Source organism: Balaenoptera acutorostrata, chromosome 3 (assembly GCF_949987535.1).
Source record: "Balaenoptera acutorostrata chromosome 3, mBalAcu1.1, whole genome shotgun sequence".
Taxonomy (NCBI): Eukaryota; Metazoa; Chordata; class Mammalia; order Artiodactyla; family Balaenopteridae; genus Balaenoptera; species Balaenoptera acutorostrata.
In genome coordinates this window covers 182,752,191-182,752,662 of record NC_080066.1, presented here as the reverse complement: position 1 = coordinate 182,752,662, position 472 = coordinate 182,752,191, and positions in this window count along the sequence as shown.

Below are 472 nucleotides of genomic sequence, written 5' to 3'. Positions count from 1 at the left end.
AGATGCTAGGATGGGTGTCAGCTCCATGGGGTCCCCCCCTGCTGAGTAGAGGGACGCTGGCCCTCCCATGCACTGCCAGACAGCCTGCCTCTACCCAAAGGCCCTGGCGTCCTCTCACCCACCTACCTGTCCCCGACTCGGCCACCACAGAACTGTAGAAACCCATCAACAATCCCATTTCAGTTAAACACGACTGCTTCAGACCAACTGAGTGGGCTGGGGGGATGAGCTGTGGCGCTGGGGCTCCCCACCCCCCCACCCCCACCCCCACCCCCCGGCTAACCGCAGCTTCAGGGGGAGGGGGTCTGTGAGGGCCTGTCCCCAGAAGCAGCTGGGTGCCAGGTCACAAGCTCAGCGGTGCCCGGGCCCGCAGCCACCGGACCCTGCCCCCTGCAGGCTGTGGGCGGGTGCCGTGGTGCATGCGGTGTGGGGTTGGGGCTGGGCATCGGCGTTTGGAAAGCAAACGGCGAGG